This window comes from Camelus dromedarius, chromosome 8 (genome assembly GCF_036321535.1).
Source record: "Camelus dromedarius isolate mCamDro1 chromosome 8, mCamDro1.pat, whole genome shotgun sequence".
NCBI lineage: Eukaryota > Metazoa > Chordata > Mammalia > Artiodactyla > Camelidae > Camelus > Camelus dromedarius.
In genome coordinates, this window is record NC_087443.1 from 9,071,496 (window position 1) to 9,095,200 (window position 23,705).

Genomic DNA, 23,705 nt, shown 5'->3' on the forward strand with positions numbered 1-23,705 from the left:
GTTTAGCTCAAATGCTGGGTGTTGGTCTGCCCTGGGCCCTCAGCTCCTCCCCCAGGGCTCTTTCCATCAACCAGGGAGTCGTTATTGTAGTCTGCTGGGCCCCATGGTTGGTTTGGGGAAATTTCAGGAACCTAAGATCCTGGGCAAACTCCCAGTCCCTAGCCCTGTGACTCCTCATGCCACTAGCTTGCAGGTGACCCAGAGGGCTGTCACCCCATGTCAACCTTGGAGAAAAGGCCCTGGAGCCCTCCAGAGCCCCTCCCTGTGGGTTTTCCAAGGGGAATTAAAGGGAGGAGCAAGCCAGAGCAGTGGGTGGGGCTTTCAGATCCTGACCTTCTCATCACAAGCCCAGCTCTTTAGTTTCCTAAGCTGGTCTTCCAGGGCTCAGGGCTCCTAGTCTCACCTGGGTGCAATCCTCTCTTCTTTTGTTTTACGATGTGGCAGGTACAACTTGCCTGGCACTCTTCCAGGCACTGGCAATACTGCAGTGAATGAAACCTACAGAGCCTATCTGCTTGGAGCTTACAGTCCAGCGAGGGCAGAGTGATCATTAATATGTTTACATCTCTGTTGGATCTGACCCCTGCCCCCTCCCTCCAGCTGCTACCCCATCTCTCCTTCCCTTTAAAGCAGACACTGTCAGAGGCTTGTCTAGAATCTGCTCTGATGGAATTATCTGTCTTTGAGAAGAGCATTCTGAGTGGAGCAAACAGCAAGCCACAGGGGTGTTCAAGGGATTCAGATAGTCCAGGGTGCTGGGGTGGGTGGCAGGGCAGCAGGGATGAGGCCTGGGAGGGAACCCTTGAGAGAGGTGTGCTGCTCTGCATGAGGGGGAGGCAGGAGGGCTCTTTGCCCAGCAGTGACAGGGTAGACACCCAATAACTGAGTCCCTGTGGCTGCTGTGGCTGAGAACAGACTGCAGGGGACAAGAGAGGGGCCCTGGGTCCAGGCAGGGGTGATTGTGCTGTCAGGAGACCAGGGTGGTGCTGGTGGATGGGTGAGAAGAGGCTGGATTCCAGGTCTCAGCTGAAGCTAGAGAGGTTAGTGTTTGCTGTTGGATTGGGTGTGGGGTTTCAGGGAAACTCACACGTTTCACCACATCAGAAAAGCTGGAACTGTCTGGGTGGGGGCAGGCTATTGGAGAAGCAGGCTTAGGGATGGAGAAAGGAGCTCACCTGTGGACAAGTCCAGTTAGAGCTGAACACAGGACCTCTAGTGCTGATGCTGGTTAGATGCTGATGATAAAGGAGAGGAATTCAAAGGAAGTCTTGGCTGGAAACCAAGGTTTGTGGGTCAGGGAGAGACAGCACTTAAAGCCTTGGAACTAGGTGAGATCATTTAAAGACCAAATGTGAAAAGGAAAGGGCAAAACGTGTGTGTGTTGCGGTGGTGGGGAGTGGAGTAGACTGAGCAGGAGAAGCCACAGAGGTAAGAATCAGGAAGCTGTGGAGCAGGGAGAGCAGGGCCAGGTGAAGTGACTGTTTCATGGAGAAGGGGATGTCAGCTGTACCAAATGCTGATGGGGAAAGATGAGAATTGAGGGGTGACCACTTGATTTAGCAACATGGAGGCCACAAGTGACCTTTACAGCGTGATTGGGTGAATGGTGGGGGTGAGGCTTGGAGTGGGTTCTAGAAAGAAGTGGCAGAACATTTGGAGGGGAGTCTGGACAAGCCTCTGACAGTGTCTGCTTTAAAGGGAAGGAGAGATGGGGCAGCAGCTGTTGGAGATACGAGGGTCCAGATCCGATAGAGAGGTGAACACACTGATGCAGGAGAGGAGGGAGTCACTGGAGTGATGTCCTCGGGTGGAGAGCTTGGCTTTCCAGGAGCAGAGAGCGAGGGGAGGTGGAGACGGAGGAGGGTCCGAGGAGCAACTGCATCCCGGCCGAGCCGACACCGCGGGCCAGGGCAGTTGGACTCCCGCGGCAGGAGGAGCCTGATCCTCCGAGGTGGCGGGGCGCTCCTTTCCTTACCCTTTCGGAGCTGCTCCCGCTCCCTCTTCGGAGCCATACTTCATCGTGGGCGCGCGGTCCTGGCGGCGGGTAGCCGGCCTGGCGCAGCCCGGAGGCCTGGGGTGAGGATCGGTTGGTGCGGGCGGGGGCGCCGGGGTCTAGCCCGGGGGACGGAGGGCGGCGACCGGGCCCGGGTTGGGGTCGCGCCGCTCTTCGGGGTCCCTGGGGGCTCGGCTTGTAGGGAGGGGGCGCTGCGATGGCGCGTCAGGGAGCTGGGCTGGTGGGCAGGGTATTGGGGATGGGGGGGCCTGTGGTTTCTGTCCGGGGCTGCTGCGGCTGAGTCTGAGGGAGGAACACTGCGCCTCGGGACACGCCCGGGCCGGGGTGGGGGACGGGACTCTGCCTTCCCAGCCTCCGCAGGCGGTTGGGGTTAGGGCGCTGGGCCTGGGACGCCACCCTAGGTCCTGTCTGCCCTGGGGATGGGGCCAGTGGACTTTCCCTCCAGGTTCCCTCCTTCATTCTTAAGGACAAATTGTTAGGAGAATTGTTATTGTCTGTTTTAATGTTCTGCCTATGTGAGTTTGGCACTGGCACTTGTCTAACTACCAGCAACTTTAAATTTAAATCTTAGAGGATCCAAACTTCTAGTACAGATGGTGCGATGTTGCCAGGAAGGTTTGCACGTATAAAATCCGTGTCTTGTATGTATATTTTCTTGCACAGTTCAGGTGAGTGAAAGCGGCTTACAAGGTCCTGAGAGTTTCGGATTCCTGGTTGTGAGTATTAGACCCTAGTGAAAATAAGGGCGAGGACGACTGGCTTACTGGCCCTTATCAAGTGACCCGCGGGCTCTGACTACTTGGAGAATGCTGTTCATAGGGATTATTATTCGGATAGTTTTGTGGCGGCTAAACTTGATTTTTAGAGCATTTTTCAGCAGAGTGATTTTTTCTCCCTTGCTGTGGAATTGCCCAAATGAGATTCCGGCGTTGCAACTTCTGGGCGTGTTTTGTCTGGGGAGACTGGGAACAGACTCTGGAAGTTAAGTTCTCACAGCCCCCTTGTGAATCCCCTAAGCTTGAAAGTTTTGGCTGTGGGGTAGTTGTTTACTTTGTTTTCTGTTCCCTCTGGGAGGGAGCATTGTCTCCTACTTTGTATCTTCCAGACATCTGTGGCCTCCCCCACCCCACCCCCCTGTTTGTGAGCAGTGAATGAGGAGAGGCTGGCCTAGTGGTATGCAGAGGTCTGCAAAAGGAAATCCAGGAGTGGTTTTAGTGAAATGAGAGCTTTGTGCCATGAATAGCGGTGGCTCAGACCAGACAGCAACTTGAAGAGATGGCTGTCCTTTGATGAAGCCTGGGCTGATGTTTTTTAGATCGCTGAGTTATAAAGTATTTTGTCTGGAACCTGGGAAGCCATTTCATTATTGCCATTTGGTGTACGTTCAGTACCTTCCAGTATCACTGATGTTAACTTGTCTTTGTCCTAAGAAATATTAGTCGCAGCTTGAAGTGTTATTTACATAGTGCTGCTGCTTGGTTATCTGCCGATTTCATGATGCAAACTTCCTCAGACTTCTACTTTGGAGGCTTTTCTTCCTGGTCTGAACTAAGGCAGCTGCTGCATTTATTTTACTTTTACATTTAAACCCACAAAAATCTCTGGATTAAAAAAAAAAAAGTGCCTTTAAGGTTTGAGAATCTCCTTTCACAAAATTTGATTACTTTGCACCCAATATTCATTACTTTGACCTCGTGTTTGTTCTGCAGGCCACATACAAGGCACTAAAGTTGTTGCAGAAGTAACTTGAAAAACTTGGGAAAGACAATTCTATAGGATTAAAGGAATGCTGAGACTATTCAAGTCTGAAGTCCTTGAAGAGGAAATAAAAAACTGCACTAGGAAGTGTAGTGTAGCCTGTAACTGGAGTCCTTGTGGGGCTCTGGGCCTGAGATTCTCCTAGAGGCTAGAAGAGTCACTTAAAATAGCCTTCATGAAAAACCAATTTTTAAAAATAAGGTGGCAAAAACCAACGAAACAAAAACACCCAACATTTAGCAGTGTTCAGGTGTCAGTAAGCAAGGTTTTCTTTCTTTTGAAGTGTCATTTGACTTCTTCCTTTACCAAGATAATTGCGTAGAAAAATGTAGATTCCAATATTAAAATTTAAACTGAATTGAGCTTCCCACTCTTTCTAGTGATGGCTGGAGTAAAAATTATCCATATAAAAAACTCTCTAGTTTTGTTTTGTTTTTTTAATTCTGAAAGCTTTCTAGCTTCTTTCCTATTTAGGTCTTTAATCTGCCTGGAAGTTACTTTGGTGTGTGGTGTGAAGAGTAGTCTCTTTCCCATGTGAATATTGAAGTACCATTTATTAAGAATGCTGTTTCCCTACTGTCCTGCTGAGGCATTTCTGTCAGATATCAAATGTTGGTGTATGTAAGTGTCCTTTCCTATCTCTCTGTGCTGTTCCATTCTGTCTTTCTATCCTTAGATCAACAGCATGCTGTCTGAATGTCTATATCATTATAATAGGTGTTACTGTCTAGTAGACTAGGTTTTCCCATCTCATTCTTTAAGAGTGTCTTGGCAATCTTGGCACTACACTCCCTACAAGTTTTAGAATCTTTTGACATCTTCTACCAAAATCTCTGTTGGGATTGTTACTGGCATTGATACCTATACTATACTTGCTTGTGCAGTGTTTATTCATCACGTACCTTTCCATCTACTTAGGTGTTCTTTGATACTTGCCAATAAAGGCTAATGTAAGGTTTCTTCCTGCACACTTTCAATCCATATAGTCCATACGTTGTTCATAGTACTTGACGCCAGTGTAAATGCTATTTCTTTTTCTCTTTCAGTCCATTACAATACTATGAATGTCACTGATTGATTTTCCAGTGTTAATCTACTTTTGTCCCTAGAATAGACTGGTCTGCTCATAATGTATTATTCTCTTTATATATTACTGGATTTGGTTCGCCGCTGTTATGATTACAGTTTTGGCGTTTACTTCCTTGAAGGCCATTGGCCTGTAATTTTTATTTCTCTGTCTTTGTGAAGTTTTAGTATTAAGGCTGTGCTGGCTTTGTGACCAAGCTGTGGTTTGCTTCTTCTTTTTCTGCTCTCTGCAGGAGGTCCTGTACTAGTGACATTATTTCTTCCTTAAATGTTTGGTAGACTTCATCAGTGAAGCCACTGGACCTGGAAGATGTATATTCCTTTAATAATTATAGGACTATTTAGATTTTACATTTCTTTTGGTATAAATTTTGGTAATTGTATTTTTGAAAGAAATATATCCATGTCATCTGAATTTTTAAATATTGTTCATAGTATTTTCTCATTATTTTCCATATATATAGGATCCTTAATTAATTTCTTTTTAAAATCTTGGTTGTTTTTTGTTTTCTTTCTCTCTTTCTCAGTTTCTGATCACTCTTGCCAGCCAGGGATTTTCAACTTTATTAGTCATTTCAAAGAACTGTGTTTTTTCTTTTCTTTTGATCTCTCCATTGTATATATTGCATTATTTTATATGTTATTAATTTCCACTCTTATTTATTCTATGTTTTTGGGTTATTTTCTTTTTCTAATGTCTAAAATGGATGCTTTCTCATTAGTTTGCTGCATTTCTTACTTCAAGACTAAAAATCTACTTAGAAGCACAAACTTTGACATGTAACATTGAAATTTTCTTTATTGACAGATAGTTGATTTATAATGTTTCAGATATGTAGCAAAATGACTCAGTTATACATATATAAACATATATTTTAGATAATTTTTCATTGTAGGTTATTAGAAGTCATTGAATGTAGTTCCTCGTGCCATACAGTAGGTTCCTGTTATTTATCTATCCTATATATAGTAGTGTGTATCTGTTAATCCCAAATTCCAGATTCATCCTTCCTCACTCCCCTTTCCTCTTTGGTGACTTTAATTTTGTTTTCTATGTCTGTGGGTCTAGTTCTGTTTTATAAATACATTCACTTGTGTCACTGTTTTAGATCCCACATGTAAGTGATATCACATGATATTACTTTTTCTCTGGCTTACTTCACGTAGGATAATCATCTCTAGGTCCATCCATGTAGCTTCAAATGGCATTAATTCATACAGTATTCCACCTAAATACCACATCTTCTTTATACATTTATATGTTGATGGACATTTAGGTTGCTACCATGTCTTGGCTGTTGCAAACAGTGCTGCTGTATGTGTCTTTCTGAGTGAGAGTTTTCTCTAGATATGTGCCCAGGAGTGGGATTCCTCGATCATATGGTAACGCTATTTTTAGTTTTTAAAAGAAGCTCCATACTGTTCTCCATAGTGGCTGCACCAGTTTTATTTGTGGAATTTTTGTTATTATTATGTTCTAAAGAGTTACTAAGTTCCATTTGGTATTTCCTTTTTGTCCACTGCATTGTTTAAGAATGTGTTTCTCCATTTTCAAATATATGGGGATTTTCTCATTATCTTTACATCATGGCTTTGCCATTATTGATTGCATTATTGTAAATCATGTTTACCACTCTTTCAATTAAGCATGGTCTTTTTGTAAATGTTTCAAATAGAATGTGTAATCTGTACTCATTGGGTGTGAGTTGTAGGTGTGTCATTAGGTTAAATGTGTTAATAGCTATATTGATCAAATTGTCTATTTCTTCACTGAATTTAACTGCTTTTGACTGCTTTTTCTATCTATTCCTCAGAGACTGTGTTAAATCCTTCCATTGATAATTTTGGTTTTTCTATATCTGTAGTTTTGAGTTTTACATATTTTGAGCTTCCTTTCTTAAGTACATATCAACCTTAAATTGTTACATCTCCTTGGTAAGTTGAACTTTGTATTACCATGTAATAACCCTCTTAATCTCTAGGAATACTTTTTTACTTTAAAATCTATTTTGTCTGATACTAACATAGCCACACTAGCTCTTTTTGGGTTAGTGTTCACACAGCGTATTTCTTTTATTCCTTTTTCTTACAGTCTTTCTGTATCTTTATGTTTTAGATGTGACCTTTGTAAAGATACAGTTGAATTTTTTAAAAGTCCGATTTACAACTATTTGCCATTTAACTAAAGCATTTAATTATCTTACATTTGATAGAGTTATCAATGTAATCATGTTAAAAGTAACATCTTATTTTGTTCTTTCTATTCATCATCCTCTTTTATCTTTCTTTTTCTTTCCTTTCCTTTCTCGCTTCTTGGGTTTGTTTATATTTGTCACTCCACTTTCCCCCCTGATTTTCCTCTCTGTCCCTCTTTGTTTGTGTCTGTTATTTTCCCCTAAATTAAAATCTGCATTCTTAATTTACCAATTCTACAGTTAACCAATATTTTTACTATTTTCCTGGACAACACATCTGCTGCCTTGTATTTTCATTCTTTTACTTTTGCTTTACTCCACAGACATCACTGTTGTGGACAGTGCTCATTTATATCTACCAACCTATTAAATGCCCTTTCCTTTCCATTCCTTCTTGTGTCTCAGTCCTTCCTCCTGGGATCACTTTCCTTTTGCATGAAATACCTCCTTTAGCATTTCCTTTAGTGCAAACCTGCTCCTCAGTGAACTCTTTCAGTTTTGTTTGCCTTAAAATCAATATTTCACCCTCTTTCTCGAAAGCTGTTTTTCCCCTAGTCTGGAATTCTAGGTCAGAAATGTTCTTAGTACATCAGAGTTTCATACCACTATTTTCTGCCCTGTGTGTGTGTGTGCACACTTTTGAGAAGCCCACTGTCAGTCTAAGGAGTCTGTTATTTTCTCTCCTGCTCTAAAGAATTTTCTCTTAGTGTTCTGTTGTTGCTTTACATTATATCAACATGTGGGGTTTTTATTGACTATGTGATTAACCAGGAGTTCCAAGTGCATAGTGAAGTGTTTTTGCAGTTGAGAGGCCTGGGGGACAGGATGAGACACAGAGATGCATAGAATTTGTAGAAATTTAAACTGGGATTTCCACATCTTTGAGCCTCAGTTGTTGGTTCTATGAAAGAGGTTTGGTGATATTTACTTAGAATTTATGTATTCTGTAAACTCAGGGCACCCACTAGGTGCCAGATCCTAACCTGGGGAGTGTGAACACAAAGATGAGCCTCTGCTTCTGAGACTCTTCCAGCAAGTTGGGTTCCAGTAGGCTTTTAACAGACATGTGCAGAGGGGAGCGTTACAGCCAAAGGCAGTACCGGATGGTGGGTTCTATGTGCCATCCGGGGTGTGGGTCACAAAGACTTCCTGGTTGGTGGGGCTTGAATTTATCTTAGAGGTTGAGTAAATTTTCACTGGACAAATCAGGAGAGAAGCCATTTGTAGGAGAGAGAAGAGCATGAGCCAGGGCTGAAAGGTGGGAAAGAGCATGGCTCTTTAGTGGTACTGAATTGTTCGGATGGGAGAGGGGAAGCCTTTGGGAAGGGTGCTGATTGGCTTAGTTGGATGAGTGGCCATCCCGAGACCAATCGTGTGTAGCCTGGGGCAGGCTCTTGCAAGACCTCCGTTACTGCTGCAGCCTGAGTGCTGGTGTAGTTCCCAGGGGAGGAGGTGTTACTGGGTGCCAGTCCTGGAGGTGTTCATTGCAGCTTGAGCAGTCTGACTTTTTAGCAGTCAGATGAGCCAGTAAAGGATTCATTTAATTTAATTAACTTTAATTAAATTTTTAATTGTGATGAAATACACATAACATAAAATTTGTCATTTTAACCATTTTTTAAGTGAACGACTCAACGGCCCTTCAGTATAGTCACACAGATGTTCAACCATCCATCTCCAGAGCTGTAAAAGCAAGTTGCTATTTGACTCATTTGTGGTAAATGATAAAAGTTACTCAGCATGATTTTTGTATTGTTTATCAATTCTTCTGCTTTATTTAGTTACACACTCTCTGCACCAGTTTGTGCATTTGGATATTTTCTATTACAAGTTATATGGTAGAATTTTGTCTTTCAAGCTTCTTATGAAATTACATAAAAGAAGAACAGATCTTGAATCAACAGCTAATTTATCATTTTTGTCAATCTCTGAGGGGATTCCCAGGGAATATATAATGATGTCCTAGACTAAGAACTTGCTGTGTTGCTTATGAATACAGAGGGAGCTAACTGCTCATGGAAAATTTTTGGAAGGCCACCTATGCCCTGAAATGTACAAAACTGGTAAAATTGATATTTATCTGGCATGTATAATTTTCGTAGCTTGATTAATTAGTAATAAAATACACACTGGTTTGGTGAATAATGTTGCTGTCACTTTCAACCTTAGTTGTACAGTTACTCTATCTAATAATACATAGTGTGTTCCCATGAAGAGATAAAGCAAGGTAAGTGCAGTCCTTTTATCTGTATTCTAACTGGTATCCCAGGAGGCCATCAGCATGAGTTTTAATTCAAAACATCTGTGTTACCTAAACATACTAGATACTGAAATACTATTTAGATGATTCTGTTAGATGTTTCATATTTACACACATTAAACAGCATTTTATATAATTAAATGTAAAAAGGTTAAGCAAAATTAATTTTTGAACAAATTTTGAATAAAAGACATTACAGAATTATACATTGACCCAGAGCTTTTATAATCTCCCTTAACTGAAGCTCTGTACCCATTAAACCACCACACCCCATTTTCCCTCCCCTCCCAACCCTAGCTCTTTACAGCCTCCATTCTACCTTCCGTCCCTATGACTCTGACTACTCTAGGGACCGCATACACATGGACTCATAGAGTGTTTATCATTTTGTGACCGATTTATCCTGGAAGCCTTATCTCCTCAAGATTCATCCGTGTTGTTGCACGTCAGAATTTCCTTCCATTATGAGGTCAGATTGTACATATATACCACATTTTGTTTGCCTGTTCATCTTATTAATGGACGTTTGGGTAGCTTCTGCCTTTTGGCTATTGTGAATGTTGTGAACATGGGTGTACTAATATTTCTTTGAGATCCTGCTTTCAGTTATATTGGGTATATACCCAGAGGTGGAATTGCTAGATCATATGTAATTTTTAGTCTGTATATTTCTAGTTTTTTAAAATTATGATAGAACTGAAAATAGCATTATATTAGTTTCAGGTGTAAATCATCATGATTCAGTATCTGTATACATTGTGAGATGATCACAATAATAAGTCTAGTTAACATTCACCACCATAGGTAGTTACACAAATTATTCTTTTGGTAATACTATTTTTAGTTTCTTGAGGAATTGATATGCTGTTTTCCATAGCGTCTGCACCATTGTATATTCCTACGAACAGTACACAAAAGTTCCAATTTTTTCACATATTTGCCAACACTTGTGTTAAAAAGGTTTTTTTTTTGATCCTAATAGGTGTGAGGTGTTATCTCACATGATGGTTTTAATTTGCATTTTCCTAATAACTAAAGATGCTGAACTTCTGTTTATATCTTTTTTGGCTATTTTCGTATCTTTTTTGGAGAAATATCTTTTAAAATCCTTCACCCATTTGTTTTAATTGAAGGTTAGTTGATTTACAATGTTGTGTTCTGGTGTACAGCATAGTGATTCAATTATACATACATATAAATATATATTCTTTTTCATTATTTCTTGTTGTTTCAAGATATTGAATGCAGTTCCCTGTGCTCTACAGTAGAAACTTGTTGTTTATTTTATATATAGTTGTTTGTATCTACGAATCCCAAACTCCTAAATTATCCCTCTTCCTCTTCCCCTTTGGTAACTCTACATTGGTTTTTCATGTCTATGAGTCTTTTTGTCTCTTGTTTTAATTTTAAAGATCCTACATATAAGTGAAATCATGTATTTATCTTTCTCTGCTTGACTTACTACACTTATTTTGATTACCTCTAGACCCATCCATGTTGCTGCAAATGTCAGCATTTTATTCTCGTTCTATGGCTGAGTAGTATTCCATTGTATATATGTACCACACCTTTTTATCCATTCATCTTTTGATGGAAATTTGAGTTGCTTTCATGTCCTGGTTATTGTAAATAGTGCTACTGTGAACATTGGGGTGCATGTGTCTTTTGGAGTTAGAGTTTTCTCTGGATGTATGCCCAGGAGTGGGATTGCTGGGTCGTATTCTTCATCCACTTTTAATTTACTTATTTTGTTGTTGTTGAGTTGTAGTAAAGACTTAAGCAGGATGTTCTCATTTTGACCTATGGTTTGGAGAGGACTGAGCTTGAAACTTTTGCAGTAACCAGGGCAAGAGTAGAGGAGGACCAGAACTGTCTGCAGCTGAGAGGATGCACACTGCACATATAGGTGTTCTACACAATGGCCCACCTGGCTGTCCTTCTCTGGACCTTGGGTGGCCTTGGACAAGGAAGACTTAGGTCATTCCCTTAAAGTCTGGGATCTGCCAAGATCCTTGCCTTGTTAACTTCCATGAAAGGCTCAAAGTAGTCCCAGGCCCATGTGAAATCCAGGATTTTGGTCCTTCCAAGTGACCCAGGCAGAGAATGGCTTATAATCAGGGCTATAGGATGTCTGCTCTTCTGCAGCAGTGGCTGGGGGGTGGGGCAGGCTCTAGAAATCACAGAGAGTGATGCCATGTTGGAACACGTAAAAGCAGACTCTCCTATTCCTGTTTTTGACAAGCAGATAGTTCAAAGGGTTGTAGAGTCAGACTGCCTGGGGTCAAATCCTACTTGGTCACTTCCTGGGTGGGCAACTTACATAGACTTCTAGTACCTCAGTTTCCTCCTCTGTCTAATGAGAATAATTAGCATGCTTCCCCTATTAAGAATTAAGAGTAAATGAGTTAATAATGTATGTAAAGCATTAGAGCCATGCCTAGTTCATAGAAAATTATGACCAGTATTGTCATTTTCACTGAGATCAGGGCCTCCCCAGCTTCTGATTTAACTACTGCCCAGCTTCCTGCAGCAATCCCCACGCAGGTCAAGGTGCCTGTATTACCCAACCAGGTCCTGTCTCCTGGGGTTCTCATGCCCATCATAACAGGGCCTGATCCCAGGCTGCCAGCATAGGGCAGCATTGCACCATGCTGTCCCTGCACAGAGCAGTAGGTCCAGCCTGGGAAGTCTGCATCTGTGTCCCTGGCAGGATCCCCTCTGGCCTGGCATGCTGGGCATGGGTGGCTGGAGATGGTTGTCTCTGCCAGCACAGCTCCTGGCATCCTCCTTCAGGAGGCTCCCAACCCTGTGGGGCTCCTGTAGCTCTTTCTCTGCCCTTTGTGCAGCCTGGAGGCACTAGAAAATGGCCTTGACTTGGTGCACAATCTCCTCATCTGTAAAATGGGAACAACTGTGTTGCAGGGCTTGGCTTAGGGTGTAGGGTGGAGGCAGGAGATGTTTTAACAACTTCCACCATGGCCTTCTTTAGGGAGTGGGCTGGGCTGGGAGGTGATGTCATCTGATGGGGTTTGGGGGGGTGTTAGGGGAGTGGGGAAATGGGGTGTGGGGGGTTGTGTTTCTGGACAGGTAACTTGCTGATGTAGAGTGTGACCGTGAGTATGTGCACAGGGGTCTCTGCTCCAGGCTGTGGCTGGCTGTGTAGTCCTAAAGACAGGGCTGATCTGGGCATGAGCGCACCTCATTCTTGAAGAGCCTCAGTGCCTTTTCCTCTGTTTCCTGGAATGGCCCTCCCTTTCTCCTTCATTATCTTCTAACCTTGCTTGGGCTTCACAGAAGTTCTTAACACCCTTCTAGGTAGCTCAGGGCCTGACATCAACTTCCCCTGGCCCACGCCAGCCCCCAGCAGCAGTCTTAGCTCCATCTGGGGCTACCCAAGTTCCTGCCACTAGGGCCTGAACCTCACACCAGAACAAGTGTCTGTCCCAACATGGCCCTTTGCAAGGAACAAGGGAAGTGGTCCAGCTTCCAGTAAAGAAGAGTCCCAGCTCAGTGGTTCTAGTCCTGGAATCTCAGGGGCTTCAGGGGTCTAGCCCTTGGCTTCCTCCCCTACAATTCCTTGAGGGCCTTGAACACCGGCCAACCCCATTTTAACCATCTGTGGTCACACACCTCCAATAGACCATGGCAGATGCAGGTTCCCCCCACCTCCTTAGAAGCTTAGGACCTGAAAAGCCCTGCAAAAGGGCCGTGGACTGGCAAAAGAACACTCTGTGACTCCAGCGATCCAGAAATGCACATTTAAACAACTTTGAGACATAATTGTTCTTACCAAATTACCAAAATGAAAAACTTTAGAAATTAATAACACTTAATGTTGGTGGAGATGCAGAGAAACAGTCATGATTTTCTCTTGGAAATATTAATTGGTTCTAAAAAACTGCTTTCAAAGACCATTTTGGAAATATGTATTAAAATATTTAAATCATGTATTCCTTTCTAGTCATTTATCATAAAAATAATTGCATAAGACCCAAAATGCACATATGAGTACTTTTATAGTGGCATAAAAAAAGTCCATCAGCAAATGACTGGTTAAATAACTAATGACATGTGCATGGGAGAGAACTGTCATCAGGGGAAAAAAATAAAGATAACAAAAAATAAATTCACAGCCAGGAAAGGGCTCACATTAAAATGTTCATTTACTTACTAATTAATCCATTGGTTTAACTTTAACTAACATTTATTGAACATTGAGATGTGTCAGGCGTTGTCCTGGGTAAAGGACATAAAATCATAAATGAGATACACCCTATCTTTCTTTTCGTGAGTCTTATCCCTCTATGGGGAGACAGATAATAAACAAATGAAAAATAAAATAATTTCATGTATGATCCTTTTGTCAGCTTGTATTTAAAAATGAATAGAGAAAATGATAGGAAGAGAAACATCATAAGATAAACAGTCGTTTCATGTTGGTGGTTAACAGTTAGCATTTGTGTTACTAATAACTGAAAACTTTACTGCAGGAGCTGAACTAGTCAACGGTTGAACTGTCTCGTGTGTCCTGTGTCCGGGGCTGAGAAAGCCGACCACTGTCATCTGGCAGCACTGCCACCTGGGGTGAGGCTGTCAGTCTCTGCTTGGCTCCTCAAGGTCACATCACAGCCTCTTCTGGATCTGCTGTCCACATTCCAGGTCTGAAGGAAGAATGGGGAAGTGGGAAGGGAAAAGTCTTTCTCCTGGGGTCTTTATCTTTTTATCATCCAGGATCAGAGCTTCAGCCAAGATAGTTTTTCAGAGAGGGCCACGTGGCAGCCTTTAGCTGCTGGAGGGCAGGGGAGAACATGGAAATGGTGTCAGAAGCGATCGTCATTGTCTTCTCCACATTTTGTGGCATTTTCTAAATCAATCAAGGCATTAAAAAGAGGTTTCATGTAGAGGAAATCAAGAGCTTTCTACATTTTAAGAGATAGGGGAGGGGTGGTGTATTGCATTCTCTTAAGGCCTGGCAGGTTGACAGAATCTGGCAGACAGAAAAAAAGTCACAGAGCCCTGGGTGACACTGATGTGCCTCTTTTGTGGAGAGCAGTACATAGGTTTCAGTGGCGGCGGTGGAAAGTGTCAGCTGAGCAGTAGCCCAGCCTCTCTTAGGTTATGACCCTGAATCATCTTCAAGTGGAGCTAAACCTCCTGAGATTTGCCCCTTTCCTCATGAGACTAAGTCCTCTGTACAGGGGAGAAAATTCCCTTTGGCCTGCCTGAGAATAAAATATTTTCTTTACTGTCTGTATGGCGTCCCTCCTCAAGCAAAAAGCAGCCCAGCATCTCACAGGTGATCGCCCCTAATCTTAATCAGGTGGAGCAAAATTGCATGAGTTTTTCCACTTTTCTCTCAAGACTGAGTCTTCTGTTCAGAAGAGAGAAACCTTTTTGAGCCACTGAGAATAAAAGCTTTACTTCACTCTCTGTATGACTTCCTTTCTCAGGCCAGAATTAGCCTCTCAGATGATCACCAAGAATAATCTTTAGGTGGAACCAAACCTCGTGAGATTTGCCCCTTGTTCTCCTGAGGCTGTGTCCCCTGATCTCGAGAGAGAATCCCTCCTGCCCTTTTGAGAATAATAGCATTTCTTTACATTCTGTATGGCTGGCCCTCTCAGGCGAGCAGTAGCCCAGTCTGTGACAGGTGATCCCCAATAATCCTAATCGTGTGGAGCCAAATCTTGACAGAGGCCCCAGTTTTCTCAAGAGAGTAAGTCTCCAGATCATGGGAGATAAACTCCCTTTGGCACTCTTAGAATGAAAGCTTTTCTTTACTGTCTGTATGCCTTACCTACTTGGGCGAGGAGTAGCCCAGCCTCTCTCAGGTGATCACCAAGAATCCTCTTTAGGTGGAGCCAAGTCTCATAAGAGTTGCCACTTTTTACACGGATTCTTGCTGCTCCTATATGGGAAAGTGACGTCCCTTATTGGAAATGAGGCCTGTCCTTTATTTGGAGGGAAGAACGGACTCCATCTTCAGATGGTGCCCTTTTTCACTCCTGAGACCAAATCCTATCCTCTACGACTTTTGCACTCAGAGGAGCGTGAATCCAGCTTCCCTTGGCTCAGTAAACACATATCGTCTCACAGAAGCCTCAGCAATTTCACGAGATTTTCCCCTTTTCTCACTAGATCCAGTCCCTTGTTCAGGGGGGAGTAATCCCTTGGCCCTCCAGAGAATAAAAGCTTTTCTTTACTGTCTGTGTATCTTCCCTTCTCATGCGCGCTGTATCACAGCCTCTCTCAGGTGGTCATCCTGAAACCTCTTAAGGTTAAGCCATGTCTCGTGAGATCTGCTCCTCTTCTTGCTGAATTCAGGCCTCTCCTTTGGCGTAAAATCATTCCCCTTATTGGAAATCAGGTCGGTTCTTCTTCTGAAGGGATGAAAGGGCTCCATCCGCAGATGGTGTTACTCATAGCTCCGGAGACAACACCTATCTTGTAAGGATGCATTTTCTTCTCACATGATCATGAATCCAGTCCGACTCATCTCAGTGAGCACACATCCTCTCAGAAGCCCCAGCTGTCTCAGGAGAGCTGCCCCTTTTCTCGAGAGCCTGAGTCCCCTACTCAAGCAAGAGGAATCCCTTTGGCTTTCCTCAGTGTTAAAGCTTTCCTTTCCTGCCTGTATGCCTTCACTTCTCAGGCCAGCTGTAGCCCAGTTCCTCTCAGGTGATCACCCTGAATCCTCTTTAGTTGGAGTCAAATCTTGCAAGATTTGCACCTTTTCTCACAAGACTTAAGTCCCTGATTCAGGGGAGAAAAATTCCTGTGGCATCCCTGAGAATAAAAGCTGTTCTTTACTGTCTGTGTGGCATCCCTTCTCAGGCCAGCAGTAGTGCAGGCTCCCACAGGTGATCACCCCTCATCCTAGTGAGGTGGTGTGAAATCTCATGATTTGTCCCTCTTCTCACAAGTCTAATTCCTGTTCAAGGGAGAAGAGTCCCTTTGGCACTTCTGAGAAACAAACATATGGTTCAATGGAACAGAATAGAGAGCCCAGAAATGAACCCACAGTCTTTTGGTCAATTAATCTTTGACAAAGGAGGCAATGGAATAAAGACAGTCTCTTCAGCAAATGGTGTTGGGAAAACTGGACAGCAGAATGTAAATCAATGAAGTTAGAACACTCTCTCACACTACACAAAAATAAACTCAAAATGGGTTAAAGACTTAAAAATAAGACAAGACACAATAAACCTCCTAGAAGAAAACACAGGCAAAACATTATCTCACATTTATCTCAGCAATGTTCTCCTAGGGCAGTCTACCCAAGCAATAGAAATAAAAGCAAAAATAAGCACATGGGACCTAATTAAACTTACAAGCTTTTGCACAGCAAAGGAAATAATAAGCAAAACAAAATGATAACCTTCAGAATGGGAGAAAATATTTGCAAAGGCTGAAACTGACAAGGACTTGATCTCCAGAATATATAACAAGTTCATATGACTTAAAAGAAAAAAACAAACACCCCAATCCAAAAATGGACAGAAGACCCAAACAAGCATTTCTCCAAGGAAGACATACAAATGATCAAAAAGCACATGAAAAAATGCTCAATATCACTAATTATCAGAGAAATGCAAATCAAAAGTACAATGAGGTATCATCTCACACCAGTCAGGATGGCTGTCATTCAAAAGTCCACAGATAATGGATGCTAGAGAAGGTGTCAAGAAAAGGGAACCCTACACTGCTGGTGGGAATGCAGTTTGGTGAAGCCACTGTGGAAAACGGTATGGGGATTCCTCAAAAGACTAGGAATAGACTTACCATATGACCCAGCAATCCCACTCCTGGGCATATATCCAGGTGGAACCCTAATTCAAAAAGACACATGCACCCCAATGTTAATAGCAGCACTATTTACAATAGCCAAGACATGGAAACAACCTAAATGTCCACTTACAGATGACTGGACAAAGAAGATGTAGTATATTTATACAGTGGAATGCTATTCAGTCATAAAAATGACAACATAATGCCATTTGCTGTAATATGGGTTCCCTGGAGAATGTCATTCTAAATGAAGTAAACCAGATAGAGAAAGAAAAATATCATATGATTATCACTCATACGTGGAATCTAAAAAAAAAAAAAAAAGAAGAAGACAAGTAAACTAAAATACAAAACAGAAACAGACTCACAGACATAGAATGCAAACTGTGGTTGCCATGGGGGAGGGGTGTAGGAGGGACAGACTAGGAGTTTGAGATGTGTAGATACTGAGAGGTATATATAAACTAGATAAACAAGCTTATACTTTGTAGCACAGGGAAATATATTTAAGATCTTCTAATAGCTCTTGGTGAAAAAGAACATGAAAATGGATATATGTATATTAATTTATGACTGAAAAATTGCGCTGTACACCAAAAATTGACACAGCGTTGTAAACTGACTATAACTCAATAAAAAGAAAAAACAATTCAAAAAGCCTCTTTTTTTGTTTTCACTTTCAGGTTCTGCTAATTAAGCCAAGTGTGTAGTCTTAGGTGATGGGGGCTGTGTATATATTTCAAGGACACGATAAGAGCTATAACTTCAATTTTTCTCCTAGGATTAGTTTTCTTCTCTCAGGGTCAGCATTTTGAAAAGATGTCTGATCAAGTCAGCTTTTTCTACAGTTTTGGGATGTCAAAAGAGCTCCATCCTGGCATTTCAGAGTTGAGTTCTTGCCAGCATTGGCAAGAGAAGAAGCCAGCCAGAGATCCAACAAGTGGCTGCCTCTCCAGGAGCTGTTCAGCTTTTGAGCTACAGTTTCCCATCATTAACTTGGTATCCTAAATCAGCTATGATCTGAACAACCTTCTGAGGGCCTAGTGATGGATCCAAAGTGTGCTGCTTCTGAGTCTAGCTCCCTAAGGAGTTCTTCTTGGGTCTGTTGGACTCTCTCATCTGTCCCTCTACAGCAGGAACGGCTGGGGGGATTTGGAGCACTAGGTGATCGGCCTTACGGTGCCCACTGTCTAGCGGAATTGACAGAATTGCTATAGTGGGATCCCCTGCAGAAACACTACCCATCAAGAAGACAGATCCACAGACATTCCACTGGGTTCTCAGTTGCCAGAGGACACCTTGTGACCCAAAAAAGCAGATTCCTTTTCTTCAGAGATGAGCACACTCAGTCCCTCATGTCACCAGCAAAGTGTTTGTTCAGACCAAATGTACATAATCTTCCCAGTTTAAGCCTAATATTGAAAAAGGACAGCCAACCCACTTCCTTTCAATATTCCCCCTAGGTCCCTGCCTAGGAAATGTACCAGTACCCTCTCAGGACTCCAAGTCCCAACAAAAACAGCTCCAGTACAATTCAGGACATTATTTAAAGCAATGACATCCTGATATCAGGAGACTCACCAAAGCACCTAGAAAGACCAAGAAGCAGGTGGCATTAGAAAGACCTGTGCTGGTACCACGCTGCAGTCTGGGGTAGGCTCCAGCTGTACCCCGGTGGTGTTTCTAGACTATCTGAAGAATAATACTTTTCTCTCTGAATAAAAACACAGAATTCCAGAAAACACACCATCTGCAGTAAAAGAAAGGAATCATTTCTCCTGCAGTCATCTTCCCTGTACCCAGGACTGGGGAGACAGTGCTGGCCTTCCCAAGGCCAGGATGAGCTGGCTAACACACCCTGTCTCTCCACCTTCCTCTCACTGTCAGCCCCGGCATTTTACTTGCTGGTCTTTTTGTCTTGATCTCTGAGTCTCTCCTTACACCTGTCTTTGTCTCTTTTTCTCCCTGTCAGTGTCTGTCTTTGTCACAGTGTCTCTGTTCTTCTCTCTCTCGCCTTTCTCTCACTTGCTCTCTTTTACTCTTCTTGCCTCATCTTTGCTGTGGTTGATGCCTGATGAACATGTCTCTGCCTCTCCTAGGTCCTCACAGGCAGGGTCTTTCATAAAACACAATCACTGGCAAATGCCTCTGTCAAAAATTCACTACACCCAGACGACAGTAATTAAAATCCCATGCTGCCTGGGAAAGACTCATTGACTGGGAGCGACCTCTTGGTGGATACAGGCCATGGCCACTTCTAGGTCAGGAGACTCTACTGTACTCCATCTCCATCTTTCAGTCGCAGGTCATTGTCTTCAACAGTGAGATGATGTGCTGGCTGCCTCACTACCAGAGACAATGGGTAGTAGGTTTTTGTTTTTTTTTTTTTAAGTCACTTCTGAGTGTTTTGTGTAGAAAATTTGGTGCATCAAGAAAAAAATTTAATAGAGAAAGACAATCTATATTACAAACCATTGTAAATTACAGTGATCCCTTGTTTTAACAACCTTCTATTATGATTTGAAGCCTGCTAACGAGGCATGTTTGTACCAAAAAAACAGCACATAAAAATCCAGAGGACAAACAACAAAGTATTCTAAAAGCATACTCATTTGCTGGAGCCAACCTGAGATTCAACTGCAATTAGATACTCAAAATTGCAACAGTGCATAGCAGAGTGTCATGAAATAAGCATTTCTCCTGCTTCCATAGGCTTCCCTTCATCGTGCAAAATTTATCACAGGACCCCCCAAAACAAAAAGCCACCAAGCCTTTTAATTTGAATTTTCAAATATTTGAGTGTCTATGATAACTGCTCAAAATGCTCATTGAACTTAGAGTAAACTTGCTTCTCCAAAAGATGGCCTGTTGCTGAAAAAGAGTACCACCAACAGGAAACACACACATACACACTGTTCAAAAGGCCCTCGAGATGCAAAAATGTCAAAATGGCCATGTCTTTCTAATTTTGGATAGATGTTAGTATGTCACAACTTGCCCTCCGGGAGGCGCTCTGGGACTCAGTAATTGTCATTTCTGTCAATAAAGTGGGAAAATGCTCAAAGGTAACCTGGAGCCTTTTGGATCTGATCCTACCCCTTAAGTCTTTTAAGAAGTGCTATCTGAGTACACTCTCCAGGCGGCTGGTGGTCCAGGGACATCATGTGGTTTCCGCACCCACCATCTATGCTCAACCAGAGCCCAAAGGCAACATCACAGCTCTGGACACTTCGAGGGGAGACTTGAGCCCCGCGGCCCCGACTTTGTGGCTCCTCTCGGGCGGCCGCCTGGTCCAGAGCCCGCGAGCCTCGGGGCAAGTGGCCGAGTCCGGGCCCCGCAGCCCCAGGCCAGGTCCCGCCCCCGCCCCACCGCAGGCGCCCGAGGGGACGGCCCCGCTGCCCTGTGGGCCCGGGGCGCGCGCAGGAGGGACGCCCTCCACTCAACGCCCGCCTTCGTGGCCCGAGCCCAACGGCCTTACGCTGCCGACAGCGGAGCGGCTGCGACTGGTAGCGGCGGCCCCGGAGCCGAGGACCCGGGTAGGATCGCGGCCTGGCAGCTGGAGACTCGGGCCCCTTGCTGGCGCGCAGGCGGGCGGGGAGGAGCGACAGGCAGAGCTGCACTTACCAGCCTCTGTGCTTCTCCCCGGCCGCCGGGAGGGTCACATAGTCAGTGACCCACTCGGTCTTCAACTTACTTGTCACGACCCAGGGCCTCCCAGGCACCCACACAGTTCAGGGGTGAATCCCCTTCCCCGCAGCCCTCACACCTGCCTCTGCTCACGCCTGCGCACTGGCTCCTGGGGGGGGTGGGGGTGGGGGGCTGGGGGCGGCTCCCAGCCTCAGGACTGCCGCAGGGATAGCCATGTTTATTTTTCATTTACTGAAAGTATTTCACTTGGGATCAAATGTAAAAGAAATACGTGGTAAGATTTCTTGTCCAAAACATAATTTAATGACTACAGTCTGCCTTTGTAAGATTTCCTTAGTGACCATTATTTGGATCCCATCAACTGACCTGAGTCAAACAGCAGGTACCAAAATTGTTCAGTAGTACATTTTCCTTGCGTCATCAGTGAGTAATGCATTTGACCATGTGGAGTTTTATTGGATGTGAACTATTTTTACTAATAATCACCTTGATGTCCTATGTACCTCTAGGCTGAAAGTGTGGGTGTCCAATAGGCCTAATTTTTGATGACAGAGTTTTGTTGTTTTTTTTTTTTTTTTGGCAGATCTCAATTTTTGATCCAGTTTTTTGGACATACTGCTTCCCCAAGTTCCTATTCCTCCACCTCTGCCCACCTCATTAGAGAACAGAAGAGGATCTTCTCTGAGCTGCTTCCAAGGAACAGGCAGATGAAAACCCCACTGTGGATCCAATCGCCTGCCTGGGAAATGAAAGCATCTTTGCCACAAGAAAATCCTGGTTAGAAACTGCATCTCTAATTCCCCTGGGAATGAAGAGACACCAAGCAGAGGGCCTCTGTGGTGGGTAAACGAAACCCAACTCATCTGAAAATCACTCCATCTCCTCCCCTTCTTCTTGGTGTTTAGTGTAAGCAAACAGCCCAGGTCATCACCACATGGCTTTCATTAGTTTTTTTACTTAAGAAGAGAAAAGTCATCTAAATGAGGACAAATTCTCCAAATCAATGGTTGACTTCCTAAGGTCTCTTGTAGCTGAAAGTGGCCAGATGAACGTCAGGCAGATTAGAAGTGAGCAAAAGGATCGTGTGGGCTGTGTGGGTTTTGGGGAGACTGTTTAGATAGAGTAGATGCAGCTGAGTTGGCCCTTTGACCCCTCCTCTTTCCTCATTCCTGCCTCCGAGGTAAAGACACGGGGGACTGGACAAGGTTGGTGCTCCAGCAGCCATTTTGGACCAAGAGACAGCCTTGAGGATGGACAGCAGCTAAAGATACTGAAAGGGTCTGAAAGATGGATAATGGCTGACTACTGTGGTGTGCTGTTGACAGTATGAACTCTCTACACTTGTAGTTCTTTTCCATGAGAAAGGAAAAACCTTACCACTCTACGCCTGTGGTATTCTGGGGTTTCTGCTCTATTAGGGAAATATCGGCATCCAATGAGAGTGGTCCCGTCTGGCCAAGTCAGACAACCTGAGCTGCCCTGACTCTGACACCACATCCCCTATCATTCTCTCTACTTATGAGCTACACAACATCTCAACCTTCTACAGGGTCTAAGGTAGAAAAGGGATGTTCAGGGATCTGTACTGAATGTGTTTTCTAGGGGCAAATTTGGTTTTACATAGAGACTCTGGAATGATGATTCTTAGTAACATCCTACAAACCAACCCAGAGCCTGTGCTCCTAAGCCTCAGGGTAGAGCCTCAGCCCAAGCAGGCCTTCCTCTGGGCCCTTGAATCTCTGCTTCATCTGCTCCCAATTTAAACAAGGGCTTCTGTTTTTCCCCCTCTTGGGAGACCTTGGAATTTCCTTTGTGAGGACCTATGTTCTCTGCACCGGGGGCTCCATCTCTGGGCGGCGAGGAGGGAGGTCACTGACCGTGGTCTCACTAACTCAGACCATGGGACCCCCTTGACCTTACTTTGATGGACATGTTGGCCCTCCTTCCTCGCCACTTGTGCTTTTGGGCAAAAGGCAGAGTCCCTTCCCCTGCAGAAGCTGAATGACAGGATGTTAGCCACCGGGGGTCTGGACCAGGAACAAAGCAGGGAGTCACTGCTGGGGGAGCCTGAGGGGTGGAAGGGCCTGTGCTCAGCTCTGAAGCTCCTGACCTGAAGCTCTGGCCTTCGCGTAGTTTCCTTGAGCACCTGATATGTTTTGTTACAACTGTTTCTGCTCATATGAGCTCAAGTGGGAGCCACTGCTGCAGCTAGGAAATTCCGCTGGAGGGAACACATCCAAGGCCTTGTCTTTAATTTGGTGACACACCTTATTTTTAATACTTAAAATTTATATTTAAAGCAAAAAACCCCATGATAATCAGTCTTCTCATACATTACTCAGCCAGACACAACAGGCTACTGTAATATGATATCACCAGTAAGAATAACCAGGGCTTGTAAATTCACAGCCACATCAGGCACAGTGGGTGTGCCAGCACTGAAGGGGAGGGGAGGCAGCAGAGCCTGACTCATACTTACAGCACTTTCCTTTGATCAAAATGTTCTGGTATAGATATTAAAGGGGGTTATGTAACATTGTGAATGTACTTAATGCCAAGTACACGTACAATTTAAAATAATCAAAAAATTAAACTTGAAAGTAACTGTATATCATAGAATAAATAATTTAGTGTATGTAAGAGAACAAATTTATTTTTTTTAAATAAGGAATTGCAGGGAAGGGGAAGGACGTCTCCAGTGCTGCTGCTGGCACCCGGGGCAGCTCAGCCCCCGGCCCTGAAGGCACTGCGCGTGCTGGAGCTCCTTGCTGATCGGGTAGCAGCTCTAGGTGTATCCGGGGAGGACCTGGCTCTAGCACCTGAGTAACCAGGAGAACTGGGTGTGTCGTGGTCTCTGATCTAGAACTGGATAACCCTGTGGGGTCATAGCTGGGCCAAAGCACAGTGGCGCCCCAGGGCCGGTGGGGGAGCTCTTGCTGAGGTTGGCTGAGGCTCT

At 43.9% G+C, this 23,705-nt stretch overlaps 1 long non-coding RNA gene across 3 annotated transcripts in view; it reads left to right on the plus strand.

Moving 5' to 3' along the window:
• The window catches only part of LOC105103272 (uncharacterized), a 62,029-nt gene extending 38,764 nt beyond the window's left edge, over window positions 1-23,265 (plus strand). For all 3 annotated transcript variants that reach the window (XR_010381843.1, XR_010381844.1, XR_010381845.1), the window contains 2 exons: window positions 13,804-13,972; window positions 21,333-23,265. This is a non-coding gene — a long non-coding RNA (uncharacterized LOC105103272). The remainder of the gene's footprint in view (window positions 1-13,803; window positions 13,973-21,332) is intronic.
• The last annotated feature ends 440 nt before the right edge of the window (window positions 23,266-23,705 follow it).